Source organism: Pelodiscus sinensis, chromosome 13 (genome assembly GCF_049634645.1).
Source record: "Pelodiscus sinensis isolate JC-2024 chromosome 13, ASM4963464v1, whole genome shotgun sequence".
NCBI classification, from domain to species: domain Eukaryota; kingdom Metazoa; phylum Chordata; order Testudines; family Trionychidae; genus Pelodiscus; species Pelodiscus sinensis.
Window position 1 is genome coordinate 7,784,385 of NC_134723.1, and position 20,392 is coordinate 7,804,776.

Consider the following 20,392-nt stretch of genomic DNA (forward strand, 5'->3'; position numbering starts at 1 on the left):
ATCCTTGAGACAAAGCTAAGCATGGTCTCCAAGCACATTATAATATGGGCTTTCCTACAGCTAAGGTTGATATTATTTTAGTAGATCTTAAATTCACACTGGAAAAAATGAACATAAAGTTAATGACAATGTAACAAAGACTGATTTTTCCTTGATGTCATAACCTTAAATTCTGTAGAAGCATTACAGTCCAACTTTGAATCCCATCTCCCAGGTTGTTAACTCTGTGGAGGATTTGTAGGAGAATCACAGAATGAACTATAATCATTCAGTTAATTATGATGATATTCTGTTACTACTGGGGTGGGGTACAATAATATGTCTACACATCAAAGTTAATTAGAAATAACAGCTTGTGATGGGGCGAACAGGCCCCCGCACTGCAGGGCAGGGAGTAATCCAAGCCCAGCTGGCAGAGAGGGCCCCGCCCTTCCGGCCCTGCTGGGCATGCTCTCAGCAGAGGCCAGGTATAAAGGCAGAGGGAGCCCAGCAGGCAGGAGAACTGCCGGGTGAGGGAGGAGGCCAGGCCAGGCCAGTGTTTTTGCAGCTGCTGGGACAAGAGTTGCTGCCGGTGCTGGACCCTGACACCAAGGACGCAGGCCCTGACCCCGGGAGACTGGAGCATACCCACAACCCCGGCAGGTCCTGCCTCAGAGGCCAATGGGCCCCAGGGGAACCGGGGCGCGGCAGGAAGCAGCCCAGGGCAGGGGATACAAAGCGCGGCTCGGCGTGTATCGGCCGGATCCCCCACGGAGCCGGCAGGAGCCATAGAACCTGCCTAAAGGGCCCTGGGCTGGGACCTGGTGGAGAGGGAGGGCCTGGGTCTCCCTACCATGCAGCCCCTCCCCCCCCCCCCCGGATAACCAGGCCTGGGGCCAGGAGAGACTCCTCAGAGGGACTAGGCCTTTGATACCGTATATCCCTGAGAGAGGGGCCTGGACTTTGTGTTGGGACATTGATACCGTATATCCCCTGAGAGAGGGGCCTGGACTTTTGGGGACTTGGGTGAGGTAGAGGCCCGGACTGAGATGCAGGCCAGTAGAAGGGGTGCAGCAGCCCCCGTCAGGGGCGTACCCCCTGATACAGCTGTTATTTTGAATTAACTTTAATAGTGTCTACACAGGCACTTAATTCGAGAGAGCTTAATTCAAATTTGGTAAACCTCATTCTATGAGGCGTAACCCCAAACTCGAATTAGCTAATTTGAAATAAGTGCTGTGTAGACACTTATTTCAAAATAGGGGGCCTCCAGCCTTCCCAGGGTGCCCTGGTGGCCACTCCAGCCTCAAGCAAGAACACTCCTCTCTTCCCTTCCTCCCCCAGGACCCTTAAAGGGGTAGACTCTGGCCACAGTACCTGTGCCAGCTCCAAGCCTGCTGGCCCAGAGCCAGCAGTCACTACCCCTGACCCAGTGGCCCCAAAACATGAGCCAGCAAGCCACTGGCAGCCAGCCCTCCACCGATCCCCAGGAGCAGTCTGCCAGCTCCCAGGAGCCTGCCAGGGCCCAGAGAAGGCAGGCACCTTCCTAGTCCAGGGCAGAGATCAGGGTGGACCTTACTCAGGTTTTGGGGGGGGGATGGCCCCAACGTCCATGATCTCTGCACTAAATGGAGCAACACAGCCCTCTATGGCAAGATAGCTTCCAGCCTGGCCACCAAATGCCACATGTGATCCCAGGAGCAGGTTCGCATGAAAATCAAGGTGGTTCGGCGAGATCCCCAACCCTGAGCTTCCCCTCTTCCTCTTGCTTCCCCCTTCCAGATCCCTCCTTCCATGTTTCTCCCTCCCCTTTCCCACTCTTCCTCCTCCCCTCTTCCGCTTCCTTTCCCCAGTCTCACCAGAGTTTCATCCCCCCTCCCAGTTTTGTTAAACAAAGAGAGTTTGTGTTCATGAAAATACGTGTATTTTATTTGACATCAGGAAGCGGGGTTGGGGGGAGGGATAAGTGGAAGGACGTGAGGGAGGAATGAGGCACAAACCTCCAGTGAGGCAGACCAGGGAGAGTCTGAGTGCTCCTTGGGGTGGAAGCTCTCTCGCAGGGTCTCCTGGATACTGACAGCCCCTGATGGGCCTCCCGGATGGCAGCCTGCAGAAAGTGCAGTCAGGCTCACAGCAACATGTTCACAAGAAGCACCAGAGTGCTCAGGGGCAGCTCTTGCTCCATGTTAGGGTATGTCTACACTACCCCGCTAGTTCGAACTAGCGGGGTAATGTAGGCATACCGCACTTGCAAATGAAGCCCGGGATTTGAATTTCCCGGGCTTCATTTGCATAAGCCAGCCGGCGCCATTTTTAAATGCCGACTTGTTCGAACCCCGTGCCGCGCGGCTACACGCGGCACGGGCTAGATAGTTTGAACTAGCAAGCCATTCCGAACTATCTGTACGCCTTGTTCCATGCTCCACGAGGCGTACAGATAATTCGGAATGGCTTGCTAGTTCGAACTATCTAGCCCGTGCCGCGTGTAGCCGCGCGGCACGGGGTTCGAACAAGCCGGCATTTAAAAATGGCGCCGGCCGGCTTATGCAAATGAAGCCCGGGAAATTCAAATCCCGGGCTTCATTTGCAAGTGCGGTATGCCTACATTACCATCCTAGTTCGAACTATGGTGGTAGTGTAGACATACCCTTGCAGAATGCTATGGTGCCCCGAGTGAGGGCAACCAGAGCACTCTGAGACACAAATGCTTTGCTGTCCCTCAGCGAGGCAGGCAAGCAAGCAGGGACAACTGTGTGTGTCCCTTTAAGCACAAGCCTCAGATAGCCTCAGGCAACAGTCACACAAAGACACTCCTGACCTGATGTCCTACCCCTGACCTGGTTCCGTCAGGCCTTAAATCCGAATCAGTGTCCACTCAGGGTACGTCTAAACTACATGCCTCCGTCGACAGAGGCATGTAGATTAGCCAGATCGGCAGAGGGAAATGAAGCCGCGATTAAAATAATCGCGGCTTCATTTAAATTTAAATGGCTGCCCCGCTCTGCCGATCAGCTGTTTGTCGGCAGATCGGGGCAGTCTGGACGCGACGCGCCGACAAAGAAGCCTTTCTTGATCGGCACAGGTAAACCTGGTTTCACGAGGCATACCTGTGCCGATAAAGAAAGGCTTCTTTGTCGGCGCGTCGCGTCCAGACTGCCCCGTTCTGCCAACAAACAGCTGATCGGCAGAGCGGGGCAGCCATTTAAATTTAAATGAAGCCGCGATTATTTTAATCGCGGCTTCATTTCCCTCTGCCGATCTGGCTAATCTACATGCCTCCGTCAACGGAGGCATGTAGTCTAGACACACCCTCAGTGTGGACGCGGTATTTCGAATTAGCAAAACACCAGTTGGAACTGAATTTTGTGTGTAGACACGTTGATTCGAATTAGCTTAATTTGGATTAACTATTTTGAATTAAGATAACTAGAATTAATGCTGTCGTGTAGACATACTCTTATATACCAGCTTTTACAATTATATTGCTTTTTAAAAGTATAGGTTTTGCTTAGAGGCAAATGTACTTGAACTCCTTCAAAAACATTCTTGACTCAATTTATACTAAACTAAACCAAACCTCTTTTCATTCATGCAACATAAGGGGGGAGTGGGTGCATGTGCTACAAAGATTAACACTTTTTAAAAAATGAGAGAATATTAAGGTAAGCAGAAAAGCTACTTACATCACTTGCCAATTAGTAAATACCTTGGGCATCCTGTGGGTTTTTTTATCGTTCCTTTTACATAAATATGGTCCTTAGTGTACATGTACACAATTCCTGAGGAGAATTTAAACACTGGAATCATTAGTTATAATGAATATATTAAAGATACTTTATTATAGTTGTCTTTTTTATTTTAAGCCTCTTCTGTAATTTTGTATCTACTCTTGCCGCCTGTAATCCAGGTGTAAAAGGCCAGAATTATCACCACAAACTGAGTGGTAGGGTTGATTTACAAATCCATCGATTGAAAAGCAGGCTTCAGTATCTTGCAGCATAATATGTTGTCTGTACAAGCTTCTTATGTGCTCTAATCTGAGTGGTGGATACAATGCTAACTCCATCAGATTTAGAGTAACCAAGAAAAAGTGTGTGTGTGTGTGCATGCACCTGCGAGTGTGTGTGTGTGTGTGTGTGTATACACACATACAATGTAGTTTGTGAAAAGAGGGGGCTGAGGCTGCAAGGCTAATGAAGACGAGTACATTTGAGATGTAACATGTTTTTTATCTGCACATTTTGACATCCTGCTGACTTTTAGCTGTTTTATCTTTCTGCAGCCTTAGCAAACAGCTCCTTATTATGGAGATTTCAAATGCATGAGAGAAATGCAATGTATTATTTAGCTGTAATTTAGCAAAACATTGCTTTTTATTTTAGTTCCTGGATACTGCTTTTGAATGGACTAACATAAGACTTTTTAGTAAGTAGTGTTACTTTCTTACTTTCCTCTAGGGAAATATTGGGTGGAAAGCAATTTCTTAGTGCAGCTAGTCTCAAAAGAGGCAGAGGTGTAGATATATGTAAACTGGAAGGTTTACTTAACATTTACTGGGTCCTTAACTCAAGTAGGTTTTTATTTTCTTCATTTAAATCATTGTTCTGGAGAGGGACTAGGGATGAGAGGTTCAGTAGGCAGGCCTCCCTGGGAGTAGAGGACTACCCCAACCCTCTGTCACCACAGCATCTTGGTGCCTGGTGACAAGCCGCTGCAGCAGGAACAACTGGGAGAATGGTGCATGTCCTGCAGCTGTGGGTCAGACAGATGCACAAACAGACGCACAAACAGACAAACTTCTGAAATATATAGTAGATTGTGTGCTCCCCCGATACAGACTAGGGCAGAGATCCAGCAAATTCTAATGAATAACTCAAAGCTTGTTGATAATCCCATTTTATTACAGTCACTCATGTGCTTAAATGTTTGCAGGATGGGTATTTAAGAATATTAATTAATGGAATTAATTCCATCACAAATTCTAAAATCCCAGTTACAACCAAGACTTGCTAACTGATCTGTGTGCTGATGTGATAATGATGAGGATAGTATAATAATTGAGATAGACCAGAACTTGCCCATTAGGGATTCTACCATTATGCCTCAGGTTATCTAGTCATCCATGCTCTTTCTTGGGGTGAGCACAAAGGTACAGAATTCACTTCTCTTCCCATTTAATTTTAGAGGCTTTCTTTATCCTGTTTCATTGTATTTATTATGCTGCATGGTTCCCTGATGCGTTGGCTAAGAGTAAGGAATGTTGGTATGTTGTTAAACATTATTATGAGATGTTGCTAAGGTACAGCAGAAGTGACCACTACAGTGAAAACTAGACATGAACTCATTTATCGCAAAATTTTGGATGATTTCTCCTGAAATAGTGCAGTGAACTTCACTTCCATTTGCAAAATTATTTGTGCTGGTTAGTTACGATTGGTAAGTGAGTTGCATGATATTGGCTATTTTATTTTATTTTATTTTATTTTATTTTATTTTATTTTATTTTCCCTTTAGTTGGATGGACGTGTAAAAACTTGCAGGGCAAATAATTAAAAAAAAAAACAAATATTTTAAAAATATATTTAGCAATTAAACTAGAGTTTGAATGTTTGGTAAATGGAAAAGTGAGGTTAACTTGTGTTTCTTAGGTAAAAATTGGATTTAATGTTCAAAAAGCAAAGAGACTATCCTGAAGATCACCCACGATTACTGAGACATGTTTTAGTTTCATATTGTTTGGTGACATTGTGCCTGGAAAAATCTCTCTTTTGCAGTTTGGTTATATACCAAAGTACAGTGAAATTGGATTGGTCTATCTGCTGTTTAATTCTAATGAAGGGAAACCTCAGAGGTGATAATCAGGTGCCCAGTCTTATGAATCAATTTGATATAGCAGGAGGCCCAAATTCAGGACTAATTGCTCAATGATTATTTTAAGAAATGGACTGTTCAATTATTTTTACAATTATACCCTTTCATTCTTCCATTGTTTTTTCTTTGTTTCTTTCTCAGGCATCATACTACAGTGGTATAGTCCACTTTTTTCATAAGAAGTTGTTGGACTAAGCTAAAGAACCTCATTTGAAAATTGCAAGAGTAGCAACATTCTGATGACACACGTTTTCAAGTGGCTGTCTTTCTTTTTGTGCTTCTCATACAACAATGCCAGCAGGCGGTCAACTTAGAATTCTTTTGCAACATAGTTATTTTCATGGTTCAAATGGTTAAAAAAACCACAGTGCAGCTTTCTGTAATGTTAAAGTTGTACTTTTCTTATTTCAGACTAGTACAAAAGATAAACATTCTAAGTGAGGTAAAGGTAAACCACATACAAAAATATAGTCAGATAACAATCAAGTGGATGACCTGTGTAAAATTTAACTGAGCAAATAACCTAAAGTGTGTTGTACAAAAGTAATACAATAAAATCAGACATATGTGAGAAGGAAATGAACAACCATTATTATAAAGTGTCAAAAACCCAACTCAAATGCTGTTGCAGGTTTCATAATCAATTGACAGCCAGTTGACAAAGGCTCTCATTAGAGCACTGTCATCATAGACATGAAAGAGACTTCATGAAGTAATGCATTTCTGTGAGCAGAGGTAGTCTCAAATAATCTGAGACAACTATTTTGAAAAATGTTCCATGATAGGATTCCATAACCCTCTTTGGAAGCCTATTCCAGTACTTACTTACCCTTGTACATTTTCCTAACATCTGGTCTAAATTCCTCCAGAAACAGATTCAGCCCATTACTTCTTGCCCTGCCTTTACTGTTAGACAATTGGTCATTGTTCTCTTCGTAACTATCATCATCATATTCAATGATTTATCGCATCCCTTCTCAGTGTCCTTAAACATGCCCAGTGTGTTGTGTAGTTTGATTTTGAGATCCAGGGGAAACCAGGACACTCCAGAGAGACTTAACCACTTAGTTATTTATTGCAATGTTTGAGCAGTTAATATAGTTATTTAAATTTTACAAGCCTTAAAAACAATTACTATAAAATTTATAGTATTTAAGGTTTAAATTGTAAAGCAATTAATACAGTGCAAAGCAATGCAAAAGCAATTAATAAAAGATTATTATATTACAATAATTAAGCCTAGTTCACTTACACTTCACTCGTATGCTACTTACATTACCAGGCAGGAGGTCATGGTTCCTTTGATTCCGACATGTCGGAACACCATGCACTAGGGTCACCGATATGAAGGGGTCTATTACTTCTAGTTACAATGAGCAGGACCTGTGGGTCAATCTGCTCACTCACTCCCATTGATTCTTTTTACTAAGTTCATTTAATCGCAAAGCGAGACTTGGTCATTCTAATAATATCTACCAATCAACTGTATATTGTATAAGTTACCTATTGTGCAAATATTTGGGGTGCATCCAGGTTGTTGCAAGACTTAGTGCTCAATTAACAGTTCTATGGATGTATCTGGAATTTTTCATTCATCAAAAATGGGATGTACCAGTACCAGGTGGTTTCTGGTCTTCTTGGCCTCATCTCGCAGTACTATGCAATCTCTGCATGATTGTGTAAGCATTCCTGTCTTTCAAAGTTTCCACTCCTTGTCTGAGTGCTTAAGTGCACCAGACTTGAGACAAGCCTAGGGTTGGACAAGGCCAGGGCAAAGCCTGACAATGTTGTTCTAGTCAAGGGAGGGCCGCCTAGGGTCCCCTACACAGTTTTTGTTTTTTGCCATTTCTCATAGGTCAGATTTTCCTTTTGCCATTGGCCACCATTTGCCACCTACTTCTTTCTCTCTATGCACAAGTATTGATAAGTATTCAAGAAATAATCTGAAGCTAGATCTTTCAGGAATTTCTGTTTTGTTAATATCAGCTGAATGTTATCCTGGTTTAACTGGAAATATCTCATGGAAATGTGAATTTTTGATTTGCAAGCGAATGTAATGTAAATTAAATGAAACTGCGGTAATTTTGCAATAATATTCCAAAAATGAATCCACCTTGAATACCTAGCAGGACCAAGATATTAGTATTACCTCTTTTAAAGATACTTAAAGCTGAAAATGTGTGTAATATATTGAACTTGGACTCTGTTTTTGGGGGGCTAAGGTTTGGAATCTAACCAGTTTTATGAATTCAATACAGGGAAATGTATATTTGTGAAACCTAAATGTTTCAGCTTTAAATTCTCTGGTATCACATGAAATTCATATCAAAGCTATACAAATATAAGTATTGAAAGTGTCCATTAACAGCATTACATTCCTCACCTACAAACATCGTAGGAAACAGACATTATTTCCTGATTTTTTTTTTAACACTCACCATTAAACAGGTCTTTAATCTTTTCTAAATATGCTACTTCACCAAGGTTTGAGTGCCCAATGGTTGTTCGTTGTTTGCTGATTTATAGTTTTTCACCATTAGATGCTCAGCAATCATAGTTGCCGGGAGAGTAAATGCTTCATTCACTTTGTGATATGAGAGAGATTTTGTTTATCTCCAAGAAGGAAGCTATTTTAATTGAAAAAAATATTCAACAGACTACTTTCCAAAATAATCAAAGATACATTTTCTTTCAAAAGAAAAATATATTGGAAAGTTCTTCTTCAAGGCCAGATTTCAAGTTTTGAATGTGAATGTATCTAAGGCCCAAGTTCTGCAAGATGATCTACATATAGAACGTCTTAGACGTCGTTATGTACATGCTCCACATGGAACTGAGTGCAAGATTAGGGCCTTAAAGAGTGATTGAGTACCATCCATCACTTCTACCAGGATATGCTTCCACTGTTTAATAAGAGACTTCCATAAAAATGTTTCCCTATCATCACAGATTGGTACATACCTGTGTATACTGCAACTAATATATACTTTGTGGGAGAGAGAGCTGTTCAGCTATTTTTCTCACTTAAAGCCATGTTTTCTCAGAATCTTCCCAATGAAAGATGCAAACCAATTTATGCATATTAAATACTAGATCTTGAGATTACACACACACAGACACACACACACACACACATTATTTATGAAAAATAACTGAGGGTATTGACTATGAAGCAGCGTTCAGCTTGTCATTTTAAATATTGAGGGTAGGAAGAAGGAAGAACTTAGATGTCATAACAGCAAATCATAAAATACCCAAAATGTGCAATTATGAAGACAAATATTTGCTCTTCAGAAATTCTTTAAGTGCCCCAGTGAGAAATCATCCATAGCATGGAGTTTCAAAGTACCAAGAATAGGGAGAGATGAGCTTTGTTGAAGCCAAGAAAATTATTCTAATTTAATCTTTGTTATGGAGGCAGAATTTAAATAAGATTCCCCCACTCCCACTACTTTCCTGGAATTCAGCACTCATCTAAGCTGGACTTTATTTCTTAAAATTTTGCTTTGTTGCTGCTTTGTTCTTTTGAAAAAGGTGGGGGTTTTTTTAAAGAAAACCCTCTGGACTCCAGTTTCTTTTTCGAAAAACCCTTTTTTGAAAAAGCACTGTCACGTGATTATGCAAATGAAGCATGAGATTTGTAAATCCATGCTTCATTTGCATTTTCTATCAGGCTCATACACAGAGGAATGTTTAGACATAGCCTATAGGCAACCATGTATATGTGTGGTTAGACAAATGCAAGAACCATGAACGGTTATATGTAGGACAGGAAAGACATGTTGTATCCTTGCCTTGTGCTATTTATTTGTCACATTAAGCCATGTTGTCCAATCAGTTCTATAGGGGCTACTGCTATAGGGAACTAGCAACACACAACTGGCCAAATAGCCACGTTGTTCTAACCAACTAGCCACACTCAACCGGCTAAATAGCCACATGGGGCCAGTGGCTAGCATGTTGGACACCACAGACATAAAGGGCTCGTCTACATTGGCCCCTTTTCCGGAAGGGGCGTGCTAATTTTTCAGACCGTAATAGGGAAATCCGCGGGGGATTTAAATATCCCCCGCGGCATTTAAATAAAAATGTCCGCTGATTTTTTCTGGCTTTTAGAAAAGCCGGAAAAGAGTGTCTACACTGGCCCCGATCCGGCCCGATCCTCCGGAAAAAAGCCCTTTTCCGGATGATCTCTTATTCCTACTTTGAAGAGGTTGGATTCCTACTTTGAAGTAGGAATAAGAGATCCTCCGGAAAAGGGCTTTTTTCCGGAGGATCGGGCCGGATCGGGGCCAGTGTAGATGCTCTTTTCCGGCTTTTCTAAAAGCCGGAAAAAAGCGGCGGACATTTTTATTTAAATGCCGCGGGGGATATTTAAATCCCCTGCGGATTTCTCTATTACGATCTGAAAAATTAGCATGCCCCTTCCAGAAAAGGGGCCAATGTAGACGTAGCCATCGTGTTAGTATGCTATGCTTCAGAGCGGTTAATTGCTATGAGACAAAACTACTTCTGCCACACTCTGTTATGAGTCATAAGCTTCCCTTTTGCTAGATTCAACCTGATGTGCTTTAAGTTTGACCATAAAATATGATTTGGGGTATTCTTAAGTTGGCCATACAAATGAAAGGTGCAGACAACAAAACGGAACTTGTTATGAGCATGCTTTGAATACAAGACATCCAACCACGATTATATTGGACATCTTGTCCCATGATTTGACCTTCATACAGACTGAAGACAGTGCATATGGAACTGATTAAGTTACCTTATTTGTCAGAAGTATGTTATCTATGTGACACAACAATATAGAAACACTGGAAGCATGAAAGTGAAATAGTGACATAGACCTTAAGGCTTGAAGGGGCCATCGTGATCATCTAGTCTGACTCCTCCCGCCCTCTGTTCTTCCCTCCGTTCTATCTTTCCTCCCTCCTTTCCTCCTGTAATAGACTCATATCTCTGACTGAACTACTGAAGTCCTCAAATTGGGTTTAAAGACGTCAAGTTATAGCAAATCCGTCATTTACATTAGTTTTAACATGCAAGTGATCTGTGTCTCATGTTGCAGAGGAAACCAGGGTCTCTGCCAATCTGACCCAGTATAAAAATCCCTCCTTTCCCCAAATATTATGGTCATTGGAAAGGCCCACCTCTCAAATACCAGGAAAAAATGCCCTGCAGTAATTCATAGTCATCCATAGCTAGTGTCTTATCATAGGTCATCGGAGAAATTTGCTGTTAGAAGTTGAACGATGGCTATGTGTCATTGTTGGCAATCTCATCATACCATCCCCACCATAAATTTACCAAGCTCAGTCTTGAAGCCATTGAAGATTTTGCTCCCACTGCTCCCCTAGGAAGGCTGTTCCAGGACTTCATTTCTCTGATGGCTAGAAACCTTTGTTTAATTTTGAGCCTAAACTTGTTGATGGCCAGTTTCTTTATTTTGTTCTTGTGTCAACACTAGCACTTAACTTGAAGTCCTCTTCCTCCCTAGTATTTGTCCCTCAGAGGTATTTATAAAGCTCAATCCATAGCTCTCCTAAGCCTTCATTTGGGTATCCAAAACATGTCAAGCTTTTTGATTCACCTCTCATAAAGTAGGTTTTCCATTCCTTTGATCACTCTAGGACCCTTCTTTGTACCTGTTCCAATGTCTTTCTTAAACATAAGAAAGCAGATCTGCTTATAGTGTTCCAGAGGAGGTCTCACTAGTGCCTTTGTATAATGGTAATAACTCTTTCCTGTTTCTATGGAAACACCCCACCTGATGCATCCTAGGATCACATCACCCTTTTTCATCGCCACATCACTTTGGTGTCTCATACTCATCCTGTGATCAACCACCTGACCTGGGTCCTTCTCTTTGTCTATCTCTTCTAACTAATAGATCTTCAGCACAGAGCAAACAATTCTTGTGAGTCCCTAAGTTCATGACTTTGTACTATTAAATTTCAAGGTCATCCCGTGTTGATATTCCCGTCCTCCTCCATATTGGCAATACCTCCCAATTCTGCGTCATCTGCAAATTTTATAAGGACTCTCACACTTTTTGTGGCAAGGTCATTAATAAAAACCTTAAATAAGATTTGTGCGAAGATGGATCCTTGAGATATTTAGCTTGCTGCTTATTTTCATACTCCAAAGATGACTGTGGCTATGCGGTGAGTGATCTCATCATGAATTGTGCCATTCATTGATAGCACACTTACTAGGTAGAAAAATGTATCCATGGACTTGAGAGCAGTATGTCTATACTGCTATCCCCACTGTGCAGCTATAGCAAACGGGAAAAAGCAGAAAAAGGTCCAGTAATATTAATATAGTAGAAAAAGGTCCAGTAATATTAATATAGTAATTAATCCTTGCTTCCGGCTACTTCACAATGTCAAATTAAAGACCTAGTTTAATAGTGGTTAAAAAATGCACCATGCCCTATTGTGCTAGAAACTTCACTAATGCAAAGAAAATAGTTCATAATTCAATGAGCAAACAATCTAAAAGATGTAGTTAACATATACAGTACTAGATTCATGTTATAAAAGTTGGTAGTTTGTCTTTCCCCCTATTTAGAAACAGCTGATTTCTGCTTTGCATCATATGTTAGCTTGTGCACTACTGCATGAGAGTCACAGAACCTTGAATTCATGATTTGGCAAATCAAACACCCTCCACATCACCTTTAAATCAAAATACCCATCTGGCCAAATTTGTTGTTAGCATAACTCCATTAATATCAGTGGAGATACAGAAGTAATAATTTGGATCACCTAAATTCAATTCATGCATCTTGGCCAAACCAGTGAAGAGGTGTTCCAAATAAAATTGGAATAGTAGGTAATAGAAGATAAAGCACACAATAGCTTATCAACTACTTTAAACACTCTGCAAACACCCTTGGCTGTGTACTCCTGTTTATACACCAGTCTCTTTTTTTCACCCTAATAACCTCATGACATATCCTGTCTTGATGATAAACTGATTCAGAAACTGAAAATTAAACTCAATGAGAGAGACTCAATACAGAACAAGAAAGATTTGATTCCTAAATCCCCCAGCCATAAACAAATATGAAATGAATTATTATGTTGACCAGTAATGCTTTCAGCTCCTTACAGGGAAAAGAAATGAAAGGTCTCTCTACGGCTTTACTGTAACATCAAACTTATTCTGAGCTTCTAAGCTATCATGAAAAGTTTCTCTTAACAGCAAAAGTATTTGTGTATAATTGACATACCTGCCTTTCATATAGAGATTTCAACAAAGTGAAAAACTGTAACAAATCATAATGTATCTATAGGGGGAACAAGGATATGTCTCTCTCATCCTGTTGATGTGATATAAAAGCCTGATTTGATTGAAAAAAATATGCCTGGAGTTTCATTGCAGAAGTGATGGCAAATTGATTTGTTGTAGAAATTGCAATCTTAGCCATGCTATTTCTGTGCAGAAGCTGGAGATGCTGTGCTTCTCTTTGAATCAGTTGTAATATCTAGTAAGGTTCCCTTCCAAACTGTGGGAACAGCTGCAGTAGAGCCACTCCTTGGAAAGCTTGTTCCAGATTTTGTGTTATAGTCAATAACATAGGCATTTGTGGATAGTTCTGTGTAAAGTCCTGCTAGCATAATGCATTTGATAAAGGTTAGAGTGTAAGTCTTCAACAGGAACTAGTCATGTTAAGTGCCTGACTAGAAACACTTTTAAGGAACATGAATCACAGAATGCGAGTACTTAGTGGTTTTGGAATGTCAGACTCGACTCAAGTACTTCAAGGTAGGCTGTCAGTTCGGAAAAGTTAAGACAGTTAATATCCCATGACTATTCATATAAACAATTTGGATCTTTCTGAAAAATACTAACACTGAAATCGCACACTGATTGTGGTGGTGCATCAACTCTATTTTGTATTTGTCCAGCCTTTTAAAATAACAGTGTAGTAAGATTCTGATCTTAGGTGTATGCCGTGCTCCCTGTGAAATAGGAGCAGAACAAGTGCATCCAAGGCAGAATTTTTTCCTTTATTACTTTTATGCAAAACACAAACAAATTAAAAATGGCTTAGATCCATGTAGCACATTTGTTTTTATATTTTAAAAACACATTTCTAGCGGGTCAATGATATCTGAACTAAAATGGCATTAATTTCCTCTCCCCTCCCACCAGCCCCATTAGCCTCCTCAATAAAATAGGTCAGATTGGGTACAATGTCTGTGCAAGGGGAAACATTGCATCTGATCTGATATTCTTTTATCATTGGTCTATAACTGACACCACAAAAGGTGACTTCCCCTCTTTCCTTCACTGGGTACCTGGCCAATTGTGCAATGCTACAATCTATAATAACAGGGATATGGAAAAGGAAACTCCCTTGTCTTCTAGCTATAGATAATGTCCTGAAGCAATATGGATTTTGCAGTTGCCAACTGGCTTTCTCCCCCGTCTCTGTATTGAAAAATAATATATAATGGCTGATCAAGCTGGATTTCCAGCCAAATTACATTATATTTTAAAGGTCTGAAAGTAGTATCGAAATGATTTTCCATGTTTCACTTTCACTCTCATTTTTCATTGCATGTCTAGGATTTGTTTTGTCCTTGATGTTCCTTCCTCGGCTATAAACATTCTCTGAAATGGATTGTTTTAACTCTGAGGTACTCCAACTGTCATTCTGTTTCTTGAGTAAAGGTAGCAGTAAGGACAATGTGTCATTATTACTTGCTGTGGAACAAGAGTTTTCATCTAGGAGCTCAGTGGAAGCTGGAAACTGATGATCTTGTGCAGGTGTGGGGTTTTCAGGTTACATGACAGAAAATGCATCCCGGTGTGAAACCTCAGTTGCTAAATTCATGAAACATTTACTGGTGTCCCTGAGGGTCTGGTGAAGCTGTTAGTGTTCTGCATTATCAAGGTTATACCAAATAGCATTTTTCTAAAAAATTCTGAAATTCCTCTGGCTCTCAAATAGCAAGCAGAAGAAATTAAAAACAAGACCCATGTAGTGCAAATATATTGCTTCCACTGCATAGAATAAAATTTTGTGTTAAGGAAAAGTAGGTTAACTCGTTAAGATGCAAGAAGAGTATTGCTGATATCTGAGGAAACAAATTAAGAGGAGGATACTGATTCTCAAATATAACCTGGAAACTAGAAAATTGGAACATTGTTCTAAGTTACAGTGGTACTAGTGATGCTAGTTTAAAATGCCACATGAAATCAAGGGTAAATAGTGTGCAAAAACAGACACTACCCCTTTCTGAGGCTTTAAGCAACTTCTCTTCCTTCTCCCTCAGTAGCTCTAAAATGGGGATAAGAGCCGTGGTTAAGCATAAGTTTAAGTGTTTTTGTTGCCAAATAAACAATTGATTGGCCAAATAAGGATGGGCTTTTGCATGTGCTTTCCTGAATGGGGACAAAAATGAACATTTTGAACAGGTAGCATAAAGATGGACATTTAGGCTGCGTCTACACTGCACAGTTATTTTGGAATAAGCTATTCTGGAATAGTTATTCCAATATAGCTTATTTTGAAAGAGCATGTCTACACTGCAGTGAAGCCTCAAAATTAGTCCAAGGCAGGCTTCCCTAATGTAGACGAGCTATCTCAATTTAGAGCCCCGGGAGGAATAACTTAGAATGGCCCTGGTGAGGGGCTATTTTGAAATAGCAGCAGTAAAGCGTCTACACAAGACTTATTTCAAAATAGCTATTTTGAAATAGGCATTATTCTTCATAGACTGAGGTTTACAGAAGTTGGAATAACCCATCCATTATTTCAAAATTATTTTGAAATAATGGAATTACTGTGTAGATGCTCGCACAGTTATTTTGGAATAACAGCCATTATTCCGAAATAACTTTGCTGTGTAGACAATCCCTTAAAGTCGTTCAGTGGGAGAAAAATCACTCAAGTGTATTATTTATGAACTCTTATCTCAATTAGGGTTTTATCATTGTATTTAAAAGCTAATCAGTGTTCACTCTTTCTGTAGCTTTGAAGCTTTTGCATTGCATTCTGCTTGTCAGGTGTAATAGGACCATTCTGATTGTCTTATCCCCATATACTAGCACACCTTTACACAACTTTAAGGCCAGCAAGAATCACCAGATCATTTACTCTAACCTCCTGTTTATTCCAGGCCACCATTGCCACCTAGCACCTGTACACTAAATCCAACAAATGCAATTAGAAGAAAGTTTACAGCCCATGGGAGACTTGACTAGTACATGCTACAGGCAGGGCATAGGAGGGACTGAGGTGCACCAATGACTGAGGCTCCTGAAATGGCAGGGAAATAATGAATGAAATATACCCAGATAATCCTGACAAGTCATCCACAGATTACAAAGGAAGGTGAAAAAAACCCCAAGACCTCTGACCTTGGGAAAAGTCTTTCCTGACCCAACAGCAGGCAATCAATTAGACCCTGAGCCCGTGAGAAAGAATCAGCCAGCCACACTGGGAAGAGAGGAAAGTCCCATGTCATGTCAAAGCACTGTCCCATCTCCAACTGTGTCCACTTCTGATGCTTCAGAGGAAGGAGACAAAAAAAAGTCCACTCGTGTTTGGGGTTGGGGTGAGGAGGAGAATAGAGATAGAATTCTGTTCTGACCCTTTCCAGTGTTGGGTTGAAAGCTTTTGGGAGCGTAGGATGTAAACTGAAAGTGAACCCTAGGACTGCTGAGTCCTACTTCTCTTTATGGGCAATCCCATCATACAATCACACTCATAAAATTTCTTTAGTTGTTTACCTGCACAATTCCTCTTGGGAGACTGCTTCAGACCCTGATTCCTCTGATGATTAGAAACCCAATTTGTGGTGTGAATTTGCTTATGGCCAATATATACCCATTTATTCTTGTTCCGACAATATCCTTTTGCTTAAGTTGCTCTTCATCTTCCCTGGTGTCATGTTCCCTCCTCCTTTGATTGTACAATGCAATCCTATCCTCTCTCCACCTTCTTTTTGCAAGCTAGGCTAAACAAGCAAAGCTCTTTCAGCCCCCTTTCATATTATAGCCTCCATGCCTCTGATCATTCTAGTAGCTCTTCTCTGAACTTGTTCCAGTTTGAATTTCAGTCTCTTGAACATGGGTGACCCAGAACTGTACACAATATTCCAGATAAGGTTTTATAAGTGTGTTGAACATTGATATTAATATTTCTCCAGCTCCATGGGAAATGCCTTGCTTGATTGAGGCTAAAATAATGTTAATTTTGTTCACAGCTCTGTCATGATGGTAGCTCAAAGTCATGCTATGTTTGACACACGAACCCAGTTTTCTCTCCTCCTCTGCCACTACTGAGTATGTGCTCACAGCTTGTAGCAGAAAGTCTTGGACCCAAAGTGCATAACTTTGCACTTTGTACTCTAGAATTTCACCCCCTTTCTGTCACTACAGTTTTTAAGGTCATCCATGTCATCCTGTATACTATTCCAGTCTTCCTCTGTATTGACAATGCTTCCTAACTTTATATCATTACCACACTACTCCTTTCTTTTAGCCAAACACATTCTGGAAAAAAATGAATAAGATTGGTTCCAAGACAGATACTTGAGAAGCTCCACTAGTAACTTCCCTTCAATCTGTCAGCACAACTTGTTGCCTTCTCCTCTTTAGCCAGTCCTTGTTCACCTTAAAATTGTACTATTTCCCACTTTTTTTTCTAATTTAACTGATTTCCTGTGTGGTACCATGTAAAATGTTTTTCTGAAGTCCAAGCATATTAAATCTATTACATTTCCCTTAAATGAATTATTTTCTCAAAGAAGCTAATCAAGATAGTTTCCCATTTTCTAATGTAGTTAAACCCATGTTGTATCACAGCCTCTTTACCATTTACCTCCATAAATTTAATTATTCTTTCCCTCACACTTTGTTCTGAAGACTTACATATTACAGAGGTCAGAATAAGAGGTCAGTAATTTCCAAGCTATGATGTTAGCTGTTCTCCACTTTTATGGTACTATCCCAGATTAGAAAAAAAAATGCAACCAGAATAGAATCTCAAGTGCAAATTGTTTGTGTATCCCAGTTCAGCCTTTTGGAATGGAAATTGGTTCCCCTGACTTGACTGAATTAAGTTATTAAAGTTTTTCTTCTATCTCAAGATGCAGTAATTTCCATTTCTATATCCTCATTTCAGCTAGCAGTCCAGCCTTCATGCCCATGTTCCAAATCAACATTTATTGAAAATGAACACAAAACTATTTTATTTTTGTTTGGCACATACTTAGATTATCTTTAAATCTCTTTGCTATCTACCCAGCATAGAGACTCCTTCTTTATTCTTTTATTGCTTATATAACTTTAAAACACTCTAAATGTCCTTGCAAAAGCTAATTAAACTTGACGTTTTGCAATTATCACTTTTATTCTACTTTTTCTATCCTGCACATTCTTTGCTGATCAATCCTTTTATTAATTCCCTGGGGTCTCTCTCCTTAATAACCTTTTGAGGTTGTTACTCATCCAGTTGAGTCTGGAGCCTTTCCCTACAATCCACCTTGCCACCCTCCAATTTACAATGCAACATTTAGATAGTTTTTGGATAGCTGTTTTGAATACATTCTAAGTCTCCTCCATTCTTAAGTCTTTGAACACTTCTGCCCAGTTGACTTCTTTACTAAGTCCCTTAATTTCCCAAAACCTGTCCTTTAAAAAAAAATCCATAGCTGATGACCTGGTTTTAGTTATCCTTCCATTTAATTTCAATTGAATCAGTTTGAGATCACTTGATCTGGCTCAAATTGCATAGCTTCCTGGTTGGTTCACTGGAAATTTGGCAAAAAAATAATAGTCATCACTCACATCCAGGAATAACTGGGCACTATCAGTATTAATATTATTCATTCACCAATCCACATCCGGGAAGTGGACGTCTCCTGTTGCGACACAATCTGCAATAGCATTAGAGATCATTCTTCACATCTGAACTCTGGAGGTAGGGAGTCCAGGGGTGGACTGGCAATCAAAATAGGCCTGGGAAATGGGTGGAGAATGGCCAACTTTTCCACACACACTATCTTTGTCTGTTTACACCATACTCACACTGTTATTTATTGTCAGTTACGGAAAACCAGACACCCACAACAACAGACAACAACAGAACTCATCCAACCACTGCGTACTCTCTACTCACTGGTCAAGACTTGAGCGACTCCATCACCGATTCCACCGTTGTTCAAAGCAGGCCTACACGTTGCTGTCGCGCATTGTGCATCGCACGTCCGTTCCGTTGATTTCAACCGTAATGCGATGCCATTCACTTTGGCGCCAAAGAAACCAAGGCCAAGCCAGTGCAGCGGCACACTCCCAACCCCCCCCCCCCCCCCCCCACACACACACATGGCCTTGGCCACCTTGGATATATTCGTAAACATTTTGAATTTTGGTATTATTGATTTTTTGGTATTAGAACAGTGGTCTCCAAACTTTTTACACCCAAGATCACGTTTTAAATGTCAAAACAAGCCAAGATTTACCACCCCATCCTTCCCCCAAGATCCCACCCATTCCTTGAAGCCCTTCCCTCTCTATTCTCCTCCTCTCCATCACTTGCTATCCCAAGCCCTTATACACTCTACAAGCTGCTTTTTTTTCTATTCTTCTATAGGAAGAGGTTTTTCCAACATTTGGCCTGTCTGGATGGGACCAAATGTCAGAAAAACCCCTTCTTTCAGAAGCCCCCTTATTCCTCATGGAATGAGGAATACAGGGCTTGCCAAAAGAACATGTTTGCTCTTCCTCTAAAAAAAGTGGAAGAATGAATGCATCCATGGTCACGGAACAGTTTTTCTGGGATATCTCTAGAATCCTGGAAAAACTCCTGCAATCTAGCCATACCCTCACTGACTTGAGACAGGATATGTGGGCTCTGGGGTGGGAAGACATGAGAGGTGAAAGCTCTGGGAGTAAATCTGAATGCAGGAGGAGATGGAGAAGGGGACGCTAGCTCAGAGAGGGGGCTCCAGGCTGTGAAGTGCTGGGGTCAGATGAAGGATTATGGTACTAAGTAAGCCATAGGCTTGTGGATGTGAAGGTGCAGGAATTTGGGTTGGAGTATGTCAGGGGCTCAGGGCAGGGGGTTTCAGTGTATGATAGGCTCAGGTCTGGGGGGAGTGCAGGAGTGTTATGATGCTGTGGCTAGATGGGGGCTTGGCCCCAATTGGGGGTTTGTAGGCCAGGTTTCATTTTTAAAGAAAATACTATGTCAAACACAAAACGTTTCTGCATTGTCTTTATTTATGAGAAGGGCAGGGAACATGTTTTGAATCAGGAGTCCTGATTCACAGAAAAGTCAGTTGGGGCCACACAAGTGAGATGCAAAAAAATCCCTCCTCCAACCCCCACCCCCCAAGCCTCTCTAATGTGGCCCCAACTGTGCTGGTAGGAGCAGGGGACAGGTTTTGATGGGGGACAGGGTGCTAGAGGGGGACAGCGGAGGCGGGGTACAGAGGACAGGGTGCTGGAGGGGAAGAGGGCAGGGTTCTGCAGCAGGGGACTGGGTGCCAGTGGGGGCAGGGAGTCCCTTGCACCA

General features: G+C 41.1%; 1 long non-coding RNA gene across 2 annotated transcripts in view; it reads left to right on the top strand.

Moving 5' to 3' along the window:
- The first annotated feature begins 384 nt into the window (after positions 1-384).
- Positions 385-20,392, top strand: part of LOC142831275 (uncharacterized) — an 83,402-nt gene continuing 63,394 nt past the window's right edge. For both annotated transcript variants that reach the window (XR_012906983.1, XR_012906984.1), the window contains exon 1: positions 385-642. This is a non-coding gene — a long non-coding RNA (uncharacterized LOC142831275). The remainder of the gene's footprint in view (positions 643-20,392) is intronic.